Source organism: Castor canadensis, chromosome 3 (assembly GCF_047511655.1).
Source record: "Castor canadensis chromosome 3, mCasCan1.hap1v2, whole genome shotgun sequence".
Classification (NCBI taxonomy): Eukaryota; Metazoa; Chordata; class Mammalia; order Rodentia; family Castoridae; genus Castor; species Castor canadensis.
Genome location: NC_133388.1, coordinates 156416883 through 156434251, shown reverse-complemented (window position 1 = coordinate 156434251; position 17369 = coordinate 156416883).

The window sequence follows — 17369 nt, the reverse complement described above, 5'->3', positions numbered from 1 at the left end:
AAACTGAAAAAGAATACATGAAAACAAATTCATTTACAATAGCCTCAAAAAAAATCAAATACTTAGGTGTAAACCTAACAAAAGATGTGAATGACCTCTACAAAGAAAACTATAAACTTCTGAAGAAAGAGATTGAGGAAGACTATAGAAAGTGGAGAGATCTCCCATGCTCATGGACTGGTAGAATCAACATAGTAAAAATGTCTACACTCCCAAAAGTAATCTACATGTTTAATGGAATTCTCATCAAAATTCCAGTGACATTCATTAAAGAAATTGAAAAATCTACCATTAAATTTACATGGAAACACAAGAGGCCACGAATAGCCAAGGCAATACTCAGTCAAAAGAACAACACTGGATGTATCACGATACCTGATTTCAAACTATATTACAAAGCAATAACGATAAAAACAGCTTGGTACTGGCACAAAAACAGACATGAAGACCAGTGGAACAGAATAGAGGACCCAGATATGAAGCCACACAACTATAACCAACTTGTCTTTGACAAAGGCGCTAAAAATATACGATGGAGAAAAAGCAATCTCTTCAACAAAAACTGCTGGGAAAACTGGTTAGCAGTCTGCAAAAAACTGAAACTAGATCCATGTATATCACCCTATATCAATATTAACTCAAAATGGATCAAGGATCTTAACATCAGACCACAAACTCTAAAGTCGATACAGGAAAGAGTAGGAAATACTCTGGAGTTAGTAGGTATAGGTAAGAACTTTCTCAATGTAACCCCAGCAGCACAGCAACTAAGAGATAGCATAGATAAATGGGACTTTATAAAACTAAAAAGCTTCTGCTCATCAAAAGAAATGGTCTCTAAACAGAAGAGAACACCCACAGAGTGGGAGAAAGTATTTGCCAGCTACACATCAGACAAAGGACTGATAACCAGAATATATAGGGAACTTAAAAAACTAAATTCTCTTAAAACTAATGAACCAATAAAGAAATGGGCAAGTGAACTAAACAGAACTTTCTCAAAAGAAGAAATTCAAATGGCCAAAAAACACATGAAAAAATGCTCACCATCTCTAGCAATAAAGGAAATGCAAATTAAAACCACACTAAGATTCCACCTCACCCCTGTTAGAAAAGCCATCATTAGCAACACCACTACCAACAGGTGTTGGCGAGGATGTGGGGAAAAAGGAACCCTCTTACACTGCTGGTGGGAATGTAAACTAGTACAACCACTCTGGAAAAAAATTTGGAGGCTACTTAAAAAGCTAGACATTGATCTACCATTTGATCCAGCAATACCACTCTTGGGGATATACCCAAAAGACTGTGACACAGGTTACTCCAGAGGCACCTGCACACCCATGTTTATTGTGGCACTATTCACAATAGCCAAGTTATGCAAACAGCCAAGATGCCCCACTACTGACGAATGGATCAAGAAAATGTGGTATCTATACACAATGGAATTTTATGCAGCCATGAAGAAGAACGAAATGTTATCATTCGCTGGTAAATGGATGGAATTGGAGAACATCATTCTGAGAGAGGTTAGCCTGGCCCAAAAGACCAAAAATCGTATGTTCTCCCTCATTTGCGGACATTAGATCAAGGGCAAACACAACAAGGGGATTGGACTTTGAGCACATGATAAAAGCGAGAGCACACAAGGGAGGGGTGAGGATAGGTAAGACACCTAAAAAATTAGCTAGCATTTGTTGCCCTCAACACAGAGAAACTAAAGCAGATACCTTAAAAGCAACTGAGGCCAATAGGAGAAGGGGACCAGGAACTAGAGAAAAGGTTAGATCAAGAATTAACCTAGAAGGTAACTCACATGCACAGGAAATTAATGTGAGTCAACTCCCTGTATAGCTATCCTTATCTCAACCAGCAAAACCCCTTGTTCCTTCCTATTATTGCTTATACTCTCTCTTCAACAAAATTAGAGATAAGGGCAAAATAGTTTCTGCCGGGTATTGAGGGGGTGGTGGGGAGAGGGAGAGGGCGGAGTGGGTGGTAAGGGAGGAGGTGGGTGCAGGGAGGTGAAATGACCCAAGCATTGTATGCACATATGAATAATAGAACAATAAAAATTAAAATAAAATAACCAGAGCAAAAAAACATTTTTTAAAAATGAAAATAAAATTATGAACAGTGCTTTCATCTATATTTTGGCTTATTTTCTTAGGATTCCGTGAGGTGGAATTACTGCGTTAAATGGTATGAATAGCTTTTTGCTGATCTGATGGTTGGAAACATATCATCTGTGGTTTTAATCTTATTTCTTTCCTTGCTAATGATGCCAAACATTTTTCTTTATCTGTGTTTACTAGTTGTGTTTCCTTCTTTGTGAACTATCTGTCCATGTCCTTTGCTCATTTCATATTAGAGTCTTAGTAATTTTCTCATCAATTTGCATATGCTTTCTCCATCATAAAAGTCCTGAACTTAAAAAAAATCCTGAACTTTATCATAGTGACTGAAAAGAATTTCCTGCTTTCTATGGTCTGGATTTAATATTTAGTGTTTATTTGTTGGTATTGAAATTTTCTAACTTTTCATAACTTAATGAATGTTTTCCTCATGCTTTTACTATAATACTTCTAAGCTCAAAATTCTTTCTTCTTTTTTTTTTTTTGGGGGGCTGTAGTGGAGTTTGAACTCAGAGCCTCATGCTTGCTAGGCAGGTGCTTTACCACTTGAGTCACTTTACTAGCCCTAACCTCAAAATTCTTAAGAGGCCCAATACCAGCAGGCCTCTTCTTTTTAGTCCATTCCCTCCAACACCCACCATTGCCCAGCTGCTGAACCTATGACTCTTTGCAAGCTGCTCTCTCTGGTAACCAATATACTTCTAACACCTTTCAAATCCAGTCACCATACCTGACCTGCAGAGTCATCTGACAGGTTGGGAGCACCTCTCCTGCTCTCTAAGGTGGACCCTTTTTCATCCACAGCTCCTTGTCAGTCTTTTGCTGGATTCTCTCCATCCGCCATTTCCCGAGGTTCCAAATGCTCCAGGACTGACTGCAGAAAAGACATCTCTGCAGTGATCGTCTCGTTAATACTTATTCCTGAAGTGATCATCTCATCTAGTTCATGGCTTTAAACCCAACTCCATGCTGATGATCCTCCAATTTCTGTTGCCAACCTGGATGTCTCCTCTCACTTCCAGACTCCAGCATCTTCTGCAGCATTGCTATTTGGCTAACAGGCATCTCAAACAAGATGGCTATAAATCCAAAGTCAGTTTCTATTAGCACATATTAATTGTACAAAGGGATTTTATCGTGATATTTCTGTATGTGCATATAATGTACTTTGCTCATATCCGTGGTCCTCTATTACTCTTTTTTTTCTTTTTGCGGTACTGGGGCTTGAACTCAGGGCCTACACCTTGAGTCATGCCACCAGTCCTTTTTTGTGATGGGTTTTTGAGATAGGGTCGCACAAACTGTTTTCCCCAGCTGGCTTTGAACCTCAATCCTCTTGATCTCTGTCTCCAGAGTAGCTAGGATTACAGGCATGAACCACTGGTGCTGGCTTATATTACTCTTTCTTATCCCCCATTTTAAAACAATTTTAATGGATTTCATTATTCTGTGTTTATACATGCATATAAAATACTTTGATCTCCCTCCCTCCACCAATAACCCTCTCTTTTCACCCTTCCACGTCCTGTTGGTTCCCTACTAAAATAGTCCCCCTTTTACATTCATGTCCAAAATCAAATTCTGGATTTACTCTCCCAGACTTGTCCTCCCCATCCCAGCAAATGGTATCCTTATCATTGGAGATCTTATTCTAAAAGGCTTACAGTTATCCTTGACTCCTGTCTGTCATACTCCAATCACCAGAAAGTCTTACCAAACATATCTGGGTCCAACCACTTGTCATCCCTTCCACTAATATAACTCAGTGCAAGTTTAAACTAACTTGCACCTGCCACAACAATAGACTCCCCACTGGTTTTCCTGCTTTCACTCTTGGCCTTTATATTATCTATTTCCCATACCACAATCTTTTAAAGTAGAGCAGGACTAAGTGTGGTGGTGTATGCTGTAATCTCAGCTAGATGGGAGGTGGTCTTTTGTACAAGACCAGCCCAGGCCAAAAAGAAAAAAAAAAATCACAGGAGGCTTTTATCAGGATGACACTGAAAATGAAGTACATTGCTGTCTCCCCATCACAACAAATAAACCAGGCATGGTGGTGCACATCTGTAATCCCAACTACACAGGGGTCTGTATGTAGGAAGATTTCAGTCTAAGGCTGTCCCCAGGCAGAATTACAAGCTCCTATCCAAAAAATAAATAAAATAAAAACAGGGCTCAGGGCATGGCTCAAGTGAAAAGTGTCTAACCCTAACTCTAACCCTAGCCTCTACTCTAACCCTAACCCTAACTAACCTATTTAACATGCACCAGGCCCTAAATTCAAACCCCAGTACCACAAAAAAGTACTTTGTTCAACCTCCATGTGTTTATATAGTTTCTCTTGCTATTGATTTCTTCTTCTTTCTTTCTTTTCTTTCTTTTTTTTTTGGCAGTAGTGGGGAGCCTCATGCTTGCTAGGCAGGTGCTCTACCACTTGAGCCACTCCACCAGCCTTTTTTTGTGTTGGGTATTTTCAAGACAGGGTCTTGTGAATTATTTGCCTGGACTGGCTTTGAATCATGATCCTCCTGACCCCTGCCTCCCAAGTAGCACCTGGCTTGATTTCTAACTTTATTCCATTATGATCTGATAAGATATAACAAATTATTTCATTTTTTGTATTTAATAACACTTGCTTTATGAAATAATATGTGATCTATTTTGGAGAAAGCTTTGTGGATTGCTGAGGAAAAAAAAAGTGTATTCTACAGCTGAATATTCTGTAGATGTCTAGTAAGTCCATTTGATCTATAGTGTAGTTTAACTCTGAAGTTTCTTTGTTGATTTTTTTTTGAGGGGCATCTGGATGACCTATCTATTGGTGAGAATGAGGTATTGAAGTCATACACTGTTATTGTATGTGGACCTATCTGTTTTTCCCTTTACGTCCAGTAGTGGTTTTTTTTTTAAATGAAATTGGATTCACCAACATTTGATGAAAATATATTTATAATTGTTATATTTTCTTGATGGATTATACCCTTTATTAAAACATAGTGACCTTCTTTATCCCTTCTGACTAATTTTGGCTTTAAGCCTGCTTTGTCAGAATGAGTATAGCTGCTCCTGCTTGCTTTTGCATTCCATTTACTTGGAATATCATTTTCAGTCTGTGTAGTTGCCAATAAGGTGAGTTTCTTACAGACAGCAACTAGTTGGATCTTATTTAAAAAAAAAAAACCCATTCAGCCAGCCTGCATCTTTTAATTGGAGAGTTAAGACTGTTTACATTTAGGTTAGGTTGGTGGAATGTCTCAAGTGGTAAAGCACACACCTAGAAAGCACAAGGCCCTGAGTTCAAACTCCAGTACCACCAAAAAAAAAAAATAGAGAGAGACTGTTTACATTTAAGGTTATTATTAAAAGGTATGACTTTTCCCTTCTTCGTCTTAGAGGTTTGCTGGTTTACTGAGTTAATAATGTTTGATTCTTCCTACTTCTCAACTTATTTATTCTTCTAGTGACATTTATTCTTTCCTGAGCTCTCATGCTTGAGTATATGTTTCCTCCTCTGCAGTATATTGTATTCCTTTAAATATTGTATGCATTGCTAGTTTCATTGTCATGAATTTATTTCATTAGGCTTATCATGGAAGGTCTTTATTTCTCCTTCAATTTTAAAGGATAACTTTTCTGGCTATAATCATCTTAGTTGGCAGTTATTTTGTTTCAGACCTAAAACTACATTAGCTCATGCTCCTCTGAGTTTTGCTGTTATTCTGGTAGGTTTGCCTTTGTGAGTAACAAAGTGCTTCTCTCTTGCAGCTTTCAGTACTCTTTCTTTGTTCTTTACTCCTAGCATTTTAACTATATGACATCCTGGGCATGTCAATTTGGATTCTACATGACCTCTGTGCTTAGATGTTCATTTCTTTCCCTAAATTTGGGACACTTTCTGCTTTAATTTCATGGAATATGTCTTTTATGCCTTCAGCCTGAATCTGTTCCCTTTTCTGCACCACAGATTCACAGGCATGGTTTCTGTCTCAGAGCCCTTGGATGTCATGATAAAGATTGATTTATCTTTTATTACCACCCGAATGTAACAATTGTTTGACCTTGTCTTCAATCACTGGTATTCTTTCTTCTTCCTGGTCTAGTTATTGGTGATGCTTTCCTTTGAGTTTTTTTATTTGATTTATTGAGCTTTTTGTTTCCAAGATTTTCATTTGGTGTTTTTTTGTTTGTTTTTGTCTTTCTGAGAATATATCTTTGCTGAATTTGTCATCCAAGTTGATAAATTTCTTGTCCAACTTGTTGACTTTCTTGACCAGGTCTTGAATTTACTTCTCTCCTTCATCATTGTGTTTATCTGAATCCTTATTGAGGTTACTAATCATTTTTAAAACTAGGCTTTTGAATTCTTTGTCTGGCATTTCAACCATTACAATATCTTTGGATTCAGCTATTGGAGAGTTATAAACTCTTGGAGGAGTTATGTTGCCTTGCTTTTTCATATTTCTTGTGTATGTCTTGGGACATGCAGTTACACTTGCATTCTTGTTAGTGAGCACCCTTTTCTTGAGGGTTCAATCCCCAGTACCACTAAAGAGAGATGAAAACAAACCAGTGAAACCAGCAACAACACCAAAACAAGTCAGATATAGAAATACAGTTAAAGTCACTTAAAGTCAACTTCAGCTGTGTTACCACCATTTGTGAAGCCAGCATGAATACAAGCTCAACATAGAGGAGATGATCCACAAAAATAACAATGTTGCAAAGCCAGAGTCCCAGTGAACACCTTCCCGACCTACATATTTTTTTTGGAGGGTTGGGAGATACCTGAGCAAAGTTTAAGCTAATTTGGGTTGGATTTTTAATAACTTCAAACTATAAGTATCCTCTTACAGTTTTCATGGCACACACACACTCTCTCTCTCTTCTCTTTCTCGCCTCTCTCTCTTTTTTCCTCTCTTCTCTCTCTCTCTCTTCCCCTCCACCATCTCCAATTCTGCCTGCCCCTTATGACAGAGTTTACATGGCCTGCTCAGTTTCCATTCTCTTTCATTCACTACTAAGAGAATCTTGTTTAGTTGGAACAATAAGGGGGCTAGCTAAGTAAGCACATTTCCAGCCTCCCTTGAAGATGATTCTAAGTTCTGGCTAATGTAAGCAGAAATTATGTAGTAGGTTTCTGGAAAGACTTCCTTAAAAGCAAATTCAACTTGGTTGGCAGACACCTTCTTCCTTTGGCCTCTTCCTCTTTCCTGCTGCCTGAAACAGGATGGTGGGTCCTAAAGAGGACATTTTGCAAAATTGAACCAATTAGAAGATGGAGTACACACACTTAAAATATGGTAAAAGAAAAAGAGGGAATCTGAGCCTCTAATAAAGGCAACAACATTACTGAAGATCTCACCTCTGAACTCCATGATGAGAAAAAAAATAGTCCTAAGCTTGTTCCTTGTCTTTTCTGTTATGTGTAGCTTAACACAAACCTAACTGGTACAACCCTCAAACATGAAGCTTTCAGGTCTTCTCTTTTAATGCCAGGTGATCTCACTTGCTCCCATGATGCAGGAACTATGTACATAACAAGGACTCCCACCCTGATGCCTGAACCTTCTGCTCATGCTCTAGACTCAGAGTCCCAAGTGATTCCTAGAAGTTCCAAACTGGATGTTCTAAATTAGATGGCAATGAGAAGCACATGGGAGAGAGCATAGATTGTAGAGCCATGTTGATGGTTTCCAATCCTGATGCCACTACTCTCAGAGTAACCATGGGTAAGCAGTAATGTCTCCATCCCTTAATCTGTGAAATGGGCAGAACAATACTACTTCATAAGTTGTTTATGGCAAAAATAGATGTAAAACTTCCAAGAACATAATCAGTGCTAAATACATTTAGCTCTCTACTCCCTACCACCTGTCCCCATTTCCTATCAATATCTTCTGTTTTCTGTCTTCTCATCCTTGGGTAGATGGCTTTACCAATTGCTCAGCTTTCTAAGATAGAAAATACTGGAATCTTCTCCAATTTTTCTCTCTGTCATTTCCATTGTTCTCTCATAGCCTATCAATGACTAAATTCAGTTGAGTTTCTCCTAGAACTGTGCTTTTCTATTTCTATTGCTACTCTGTCATTTAAACCCTTATCAGCCCTGGTCTTGTTTATTTGTATGGCTAGTCATAGGATCTTCACAACTTAATATACCCTTCTACCAGAGTTGCCTCCTTAAAAAAAAGAAAAAAACCAACCAAACAAACAAACAAAAAAAAACTGCATCATTTCTCAACATAGTTATTGACCTTTCCTGACTTCTGTTGGCTACAGAGTAAAATCCAAGTTTCACAAATGGTCAAGCTGCAAGGGAATCTGAGAAGGGAAGGCAAGGGAGAAAGCAGAGAGCCTAGATATCAGTGTGAACATTCTCAGGCCCACCCCAGACCTACTGAATCAGAAATCCTGGGGTGGGGGGGTGGATCCCAGAATCTGTGTTGCAACAAACCCTCCAGGGGATTCTTAAACTGCTGAAGTTGATGAATCATAGCCATAATGATGGCTAGTTATTACAGCAGGAAAAAAATACATAGGAATAAGCTGGGTGTGGCAGCTCAAGCCTGTAATCCTAGCTACTTGGGAGGCTGAGATCAGGAGGTTCACAGTTCAAGGCCAGCCAGGGCAAGTACTTCATGAGACCCCCCATCTCCAAAGTAATCATAGCAAAATGGACTGCAGGTATAGCTCAAGTGGTAGAACACCTGCTTTGCAAGCATGAATCCCTGAGTTCAAACCCCAGTCTCACCATTTTTTAGCCAAGTGCTCTTATTTGCTAGCCAAAAACCTTAGTTTTCTGGCCTATAAAATGGAAATAGTAATGGTTGCTCTAATTTCATTCTCTAAATTGTTGTTTGAAATCATGTGGATGAAAACAAAATCATTTGACAAATTTCCTGATTTTGAAATGATAAAAGTGCTTTTCGAATGCATGAAAAGTTGGTGCTAAGAAGGGGGTAGTTCTGAGTGAGACAGGGTGAGTTCAGAAATAAAACAAAACTTGAGAGAGCATGGTGGTGAATTTTATGTGTCAGTGGAGAATCCTGACTAATATAAATAGGAAGTGTCTAACAGGGAATGAGTAGTTTATATCATTGTGCTCCTTTGTATTATAGGTCAAAATTTCAGAAAAGGGATATTCTCTTGACCCAGTTTCTAGTGTTTGGGGAATGATTACGGGTAATCAATGTAAGACCAAACATGTCCATGAGCTGGCTTCTCAGAGTTTTGGTCTTTCACAAGACATCTTCTGGTGGCAATAATGATAGAGCAATTTTGCAATAGTCTTGTCATAGTTTATGTAGCTGACGTGTTGGGTAGAGTACAAATGTCTGAGAAAAGCAAAGTTACCCATAAAAGGTATGAAGAGACCAAACAGTTACGACAGTCAGGAACAAAAATAGAAATGGAAACCACAGACATTCAAACTACACTGTTATCAAAAACAAATGTTTGCAGCAGCTCCAAGGGTGACTGCTACAGGTGGTTTCCATGAGAGTTAGGAGGACATAGGTGGTTTCAAAACAAACACTTGGAGGACAATGAAATGAAGCATTGAGCAGAAAGATTGGTAAGAAGATGTGAAAGAAATACGGAGGATTTAATGTTCTGCCATTTGGATTATAAACACCAAGATGCCTTTGTGTGAACACCAAGTAAGTCACCATCTCTTTCTGAATTAAAAGCTGCTCACTCAGTTCCTTGCCTATTTATTCCACAGAAACTGCCCAGATGACAGACATGGAGCTACTTTCACCAGATGGACTCAGACAAGCCATCATCTGGCTCCTACATACCCAATCATACCTACATTTGTTTTCAGATAATCTGTGAGGTCTGGAAATTGCCATGATGAAGACAGCAAAGCAGAGGTTGGGAATTTGACCTGTCTGTTGAGGTGAACCATGGTGTCCAGGGAAGTGTTGGCAGAGTTGTCACCTGGTGACACAGGGGCTGTGCAAGAGCTAATAGACTTTGTTTGTCTTGTGTCCATTAAATTCGTCTGTACAAAATGTGAAGCCAAGGCTTGTTTATTGATTTATTTGTTTAACATCTGGGCTGCAACACACAAGTGCTGTGATAAGAGACTTTGTGAAAGCAAAATTGCAAAGTCACATGTCTGGTGGTGCTGATGACAGAGGATACAACCTGCATATGGAAAGCTGATGATGTAACCCTTTGAAATGGCTGGTGGCAGCCTGCCAAGTTTACCACCAAGTTGACCAAACTCAGTTCAAACAAATAGGTCATGGATTCAAAATATTCAACCTCCTTTGGTACTGGATTTTCTGAGGGTGTTTTAGTTCATCAGTCAGGCAAACAAAGCCCCATTTTTTCATCTTCCTCTTGCCCTTCCATGAACCTACTGACCTACTTCACCCCCAGGAGCCTTGAGTATCTAGTGTGTAGGTAGCAAGGGTAGCTGTCAGTTGATATGTGAATTGGTTTCCTCCTCTGTGTCCTGGGGGATTGTCTTGGTTATCTCCACTCCCAAAACAGGATTAAAATGTAATTTGGTGGAACTCAAGAGTCTCAGGATGAAAATTTCTGGGGTCAAGCACAGGCCTCATCACTCACAAGTTATGTGACCCAAGTATGTCATTTAACACCTCTTGATCCCATCCCTTCTCAGGTAGGCTGTGCTACTGCAATTACCCCCATCTCTCCTGTAGCTTCAGTTTCAGCTTCTCTACCACACCATTCTTAGCTGCAATACCAAAGGGTGTCATTCCTCCCATAGTAGGAATCTAAGATGAGATCAAGATTTCCCAGTCTCCCCTCTTCCCTATAGTTCCACGTCAATCCTTTACAGCAAATTGTGTCCTGTCCCCCTTCAAATTCACATGTTGGATGTGTATCCCTTAGCACATCAGAATGTGACTGTATTTGAAGATGGGCCTTTAAAGAGGTGATTAAAGGGCTGGTGGGATGGCTCAAGTGGTAGAGTGCCTGCCTAGCAAGCATAAGGACCTGAGTTCAAACCCCAGTGCCATCAAGAGGTGATTAAATTAAAATCCGGCCATTAGGGTGGGTCCTAATCCAACATGACTAGTGTCCAGATAAGAAAAGGAGCTGAGAATACAGACAACACAGACTAGGCATGTGAGCACAAAGGGAGAAGGCAGCCATCCACAACCCAAGGAGATACCTCAGGTGAAACCAGTTCTACCAACGCCTTGCTCTCAGACTTCCAGCCTCCAAAACAGTGAGAAAATAATTTCTGTTCTTTAAGCCACCCTGCCCATGGCGCTTTGCTATGGCAGCCCCAGCAAACAAATGCAATCAGACCTTCCATTTCCCCTCACCTGCCTCCTAGTCACTGTTTCTGGTGGTTTTAATCTCTGTTTTCAGACCACTACAGTCAGGACGCCACCAGCCCCCCAGAGCCACTGTGTTGAGGTCACCAGTAACCATTATCTCACAGGATCCAGAGTCTGCTTGGCTGGCATTACATTAGGGTTCTCTGCAGTTGGTCACACTTATGAAGACATTTTCAGGGATTCCAGGTTACTATACTCTCTCATCTATCTATCTTCTTTCCTTCTTTCTTTGCTTCCTTCCTTCCTCCTTCCTTCCTTCCTTCCTTCCCTCCTTCCTGCCTTCTTCCTTTCTTTTGTGGTACTGGGGTTTGAACTCAGGGCCTCACACTTTCTAGGCAGGCACTCTACCACTTGAACCACTCTGCCAGTTCTACTCTCATTTTTCACCCACCACAGGCTACTCCTTCCCAAGCTCTTAGCTGGATATTCCATATCCTTCTTCCTTATAAATACGTTAGAACTCTAGGCCCAGCCTGTGGCTCTCTTCTCTATCCATAATCTACCCCCTAATTTATTCCACCCAGTTCTATGGCTCTGCATACCATTAAAAAAGTTTGTAAGTCGCCATAGTTGGGCTCTGGTGGCTCAAGATGGTAATCCTAGCTACTTGGGAGGTTGAGATTGGGAAGATCGAGGCTCAAAGTCCAGCCCTAGCAAATAGTTCATGAGACCCTATCTCCAAAAATAACCAGAGCAAAAATGGACTGGAGACATGGCTCACACAGTAGAGTGCCTGCTTTGGAAGTATGAAGACCTGAGCTTCAAACCCCAGTCCCACCAAAAAAAAAAAAAGTTTGTAAGCTGCATATTTACATCAGCCTTCCCTCTTCTCCCTTGTGCTTCAGGCCCAAATATTCAGATGCCCTGGACATTTCTACCTGGATAGCTGAAGAGCATTTCAAATTTAACATACTACCTCCAACCCCAACCCCCACCCATCCTCTCCTCTATTCTTCTCCATTCCCTTCAACAGCATCATCATTCAATAGTGAGGGCAGAATCCCAACCATCCTTCTTGGCTCTCTCTCTCTCACCTCATATCAGTCCACTAAGCAGCCTTGTTGTCTCTACCTTCAAAGTAAATCCTCATTTCAGTGGTTTATCCCCACCTCTACTGCTCCTCCTGCTCTGAACCACACCTACCCTTTCCTGAGTCACTGCATCTTCCTTCCCTGCTTACAGTCCTGCTCCCCTCCAAGCTGTCTTCTACTCAGCCGCCTGGGTCATTCTTTGGAAGTTATTGAGTCTCTCATTTCTCATCACATTTTAAATGCAACCCAGACTTCTCATTCTGGTTTTCAAGTTCCCTCTTGACCCAGGTCCTATCCACCTTTCTGATTTCATCTCCCTCACAGCTCTCTGACCCTACTGCCAGTCCTCTACATTCCTCTGTGGTGTGGTGGGCCTTTACACACATTGTTTCCTTTGCCTCTACTACTGGTCACTACTTAGAGCTTCACAGAGCCCACAGTAGTGCCTTACAAAGTCATTCAGGCCTTGGCTCAAAGCTTACCTTCTGGAGAGGACTCTCTTGACCCCCTCTCACCTAGCACTTGCCTGAAGGTCAGAGAACTCAGCACACTCTGGTTACACTTAGACACTTTAATAAGTTCTTACTGTAGTGCCAAGCACTGTATCAAATGCTTTGTATTTATAATCTGTTAATCCTTAGAATCACCACCAAAAACTCATTTTTATCATCCCTGTTTTGTAAATCAGTAAACTGAGGCTAAGAGAGGTCAAACTCAAGGTCATACAGCTTGCACTAAGGCCTGATAACAGAACTAGTGCTGTTTTTGTTGTTGTTGTTTTGGGTTTTGTTTGGCTGTACTGGAGTTTGAACTCAGGGACTTGTGATGGCTAGGCAAACACCCTGCCACTTGAGGCAAGTCTACAGCCCCAAAACTAGTGCTCTTAACCCATTACATTTAGCTGCTTCTCACTTTGAATTATATTCTGAGTAACATATGGCGTGGCTCCCAGAAGTTCACTTTCCAGGATCCCAGAAGTTCACTTTCCAGGAATAATTGGTTTCCATTGCACTTGTGTTTTGTCAGATAAAGTAACTCAGGTGTTTCATTGTGTGCTAGAAGGGACTTATTTTCCAAACTATGGTTTTAAAAATTCAGATAACACAAAATGCAGGTTAGATAGGTGCAAATTCGAGCATGGGTCTAGACCACCTCTTTGAGTCCTGCTTACAGACTCATGAAAGAAGATGAGGATATTTTGTTTTCACTCTGTTCGGATTTTTTTTTTTTTTTTGGATTCAGGTTCTCAGAAACTATTAAAGTCTTTAAGCTTAAGATTGTTAAAAATTAAAGAAGAAAAACCTAATTTCCACATGGTGATTAAAAATAAAATCCCTAAAGCAAGAAGGATCTATGTACTGGTGGGAGCACATTTACTGAACACCTACATGTGCCAGGCACTTTTCTGCTGTTATCATCTCTCTGAAGTGGCTTTATTCCCCCCCTACACACTTTTTTTTTTAACTGGTGAGGACCCTGAGTCACTTTGAAGGGAAGCACAAACTCCATGCTGTTGTTCCTTCCTTCCTTACCAGGTAGCAAAAGGTGTTTCTGCCTTTACAGTATGCAACAGAACTGATTACCTAAAGCCCATTCTGTGAGACCTGTTCTCAGGGCTCCAAAATTTCCTTCCATGTTATAATGGTAAAAACAGAGTTACTTCTCAGGGATCTGTGTTCCTTTCAGAAGTTGTTGCAAAAACCCAAAAGACTAAAGTAATGTTAAGTTCTGTGGTCAGTCCTTTTCAGTTTGTAGACCAATGGATCTGGTCAGGTCCATCAGATACTGGGTACTGCTGAGTTCTCAGAGCACAGTGTGCACGCACAAGCACATCAAGGACCCTTTTGCCTCAAGTTGTTGCACTTGCTCTTCCTGCTGCCTGGACTACTCTTCACTCATGCCCTTCTGCTCTTGCCATGCAGAGAGGTCTGTCTGACCATCCTACCTGGCCACCAACTACTCTAGCTCCTTACTCAGTTTTGTTTTTCTTCACAGCATTCATCACATCATATACTTACTTGCTTATTATATCACCTCTGCTAGATGGAAGGTTCTTGAGGGTCAAGACTTAGCCTTTTGCTCATTGCTTTATTTCTGGTGCCTTGCATAGAGTAAGTGCTCATTAAGTAAAAGTCAAATGGATGCCGCGCGAGACACTTTGAGGCCTGAACAAATGAGCAGATGACATTCAGCCTTTATGGAACTATACTATTCATCTGAGCTACAAAGGGAAAGAAATAACTACTCCTACCAAAGAAGAGTGAAGCAGAAGAGGCCACAAAGGAATAAGAATCAAAACCACTCCCTCCGATTATCTAAATGTTTACAACAGGCAATCCAAAGCCACGGACAATTTGGACACTTAAGAACATGAGTTAATCTTGCAAAATGTAATGGATATTTAAGGTAGTTAACCCAAGCAAAAAAGAGTAATCAAAAACAAAGTTTTCCTTTTTAAATAGGAAGATTATTGAAGCTGTGTGGAGCTTATGTAAGTAACAATCATATTGTCTGTGTCATCCTTTGGAGAAGGGCAGAAAGGCACATTCTGCTCAAGCTGTCATCTAACAAAACAATTTGTGGTTATAGATCCCACCTTGAGTTGCCTTTAGCCCATACAAACTGCAGGCCCAGAAACAACAATGAGAGTGAAGGGGTAGTTTTGGTAGTGGGAGTTATAAAAGACCTTTATTACAACATAGGCCTAGGAGGGCTGTCATTGACCAGTGACAATCCATCACAGACCCCACAGCTCTTGAGGGCTTTTCTCCCTAGCACAGGATTCTGAGTAAGGTGGGGTTACCTCCCTGTTCCCTTCTGGTGCCTTGACAAACACACAGAACCATTTTATCTTTCTAAAGGTCTTCCTTTCTCTTCCCTCCATCCCCTCCTTCCTTCCTTGACAGGGTCCATGGCTGACCTGGAACTCACTATTCTGACTCAGCCTTCTAAGTATACCACATTTTCTGGCAGTACTGGGATTCAAACTCAGGGCTCTCGTGCTTGCTAGGCATGGGCTCTACAATTTGAGCTATACCACCAATCCATTTTTGTGTTGGGTATTTTCAAGATAGGGTCTTTTGAACTATTTGCTTGGGCTGGCTTCAAACTATAATACTTCTGCTCTCTCCTTCACCCAGCCAAGTATTCATATTTTAATTCTACTCACCAAGTAGAAACTGGGTTTAAGAAAACAAAAACAAAAACAAAACTAATGAGGCTGGGAGTGTGGTTCATATGTTAGAGGCCCTGGGTTCAATCTCCAGAAAACAAAACAAAAACTGAAAAACCAAGATACAGCTGTCACAAAGGTTGCAGGATCTTGAAAAGCTATTATATTTATGCACCTGGAATAATTCCTGACTTATTCCTGAGATGGTAACTGGCAGTTTAGTGCTTTATTTTCTGCTTTTATTTCAGAAAGTGGAGCTCACTGAATCTCTTTTTTTTACTTTTTTTTTATTGTTTTATTATTCATATGTGCATACAATGCTTGGGTCATTTCTCCCCCCTGCCCCCACCCCCTCCCTTACTGACTGAATCTCTTTCTTCCTTCTGGTCCAAAAGGCTTTCTGGTCCAGACAGACATTTTTCCCTCTATCTTTTAGAATGGATTTCACTGGAAGTCCACAAGATTGTCTTAAATGTAATCTAGAATATTTTTCTGTCTCTCCAAGACACTTGGCAACATTCTGGGTATGTGGTTGAAGCCTAACCAACTTTACTGTTGATGAATAAATTGAAAATGACCTGTCTGTTACTGGAGGAAAGGGGAAAGACCAAGGGGTCCTTCAGCTTCCTGATTTCCATGCAGTTCACAGGAACTTGAAATCCATGATGAGAAGCATGTAGATGGGTCTCACAAAAAGGAGTTTCTCAAAGTGGAAGTTTTAGCAAGGATTTATTTTAGTAAAACAGGATAAAGTAGAGAGAAATAGTAAAGGAAAGTAGAAACATCTTCACGCACAGGAGATGGGAGTGAAGAAGATTCAAAATGGTGGCTCTTGTCTGGGAGGTTTCATGTATGAATTCCTAGCTAGCTATGTGGTCACATCACCTAACAACCCCTAATCATTTTGCTAAGTTTCCAAGCAGAGACAATGGGTTTAGGGTAGGTCTGTCACCCGAAACATGGCTAAAATGGTTCTTATCATTATTCTAGGCCCACACAAAACACAGGGACATAGGTGCAACATTGGCATCTAGTTTGCCAGATAAGCACTTTTATTTTCTGTCTGTCTACCTACTCAAAAAATTTGCAACTTTTAAATTCTAAAAGGAGAAGGGAAGGTAATCAGAGAACAGTGTGATGCTTTGATTTTTCAGCTGTTACTTTCTGGCTCTGTCTTAATTCCTGACTCTGGCCCTTTTGAGGTTATTTTTTTTAAATGATTTTTAATTTCTCTATTGCCTGCTGTCTATTCTGCCTCCAATGAACTCTACTTTGGAGTGTCCAGCACAGTGAGGCCGGATAACTTGTGTTGTATTCTGAGGTTGCAGCCTATAGAGTCCTCCTCTGTGACTAGGTAGAGAACAACAGTCTTTAGCAGTCTTGATTCGACTGGCAGGGTGATGGCCACAGTCTGCTTTCATAAGCAAGAGCATCAGTTTCATTGTATTTGGATGTTGGCATAAATATGGTCCTGCGCTGTGATCCTTCGAACAAAATTTGAGGTTGAATCCCTTTTGTTCGGGAGATAAGAGAGTTATTGAGCTCTGTGGAAAACACACAAGGGTACTCTGACAGATGGGAAAAAGGTCAGCCTCACAGTAGGGGGTCAGCCTGGAGCTGGGTACTATAGCAACACTCTGAGAATTATCCTGTGAATTAAAGGATGGTTAGACTCTCCAGGTCTGCCCAGATAGGGAACTGGCTG